Here is a 364-nt window from a genome sequence, read left to right on the forward strand (position 1 = left end):
GTCTTCACCTATCTGGTGCCACGAAAGAGAGACAGCGAGGGCACAGCATCCTGGCTGAGAACCCCGACCCAAAGACGTATGTAACCCGGGCTCCTGGTTTTTATTGCACAGGGAAACAAAATGGTCAGTTGCTCCCAGTGGCACAGACCGGGCAGCCAAAGAGCTGAGAAGACAAACAACTTCCAGCTCCTGGCTGTAAACCAGGGCATCGCATTCCCTCCCTTCCCAGAAACAACACTCGAGGTGGCCTTGTTTGTGCTGCAGTGTTCTCTTCTGCTTCAATTTCCCGTAATTTTGCTCAGCCACAATATTATAGGGTTTCTAACATTTTCCGTGCGGGCACAGTGAAGTTTGTAAACATGTG

This window comes from Pygoscelis adeliae, unplaced genomic scaffold (assembly GCF_000699105.1).
Source record: "Pygoscelis adeliae isolate BGI_AS28 unplaced genomic scaffold, ASM69910v1 Scaffold34, whole genome shotgun sequence".
NCBI classification, from domain to species: domain Eukaryota; kingdom Metazoa; phylum Chordata; class Aves; order Sphenisciformes; family Spheniscidae; genus Pygoscelis; species Pygoscelis adeliae.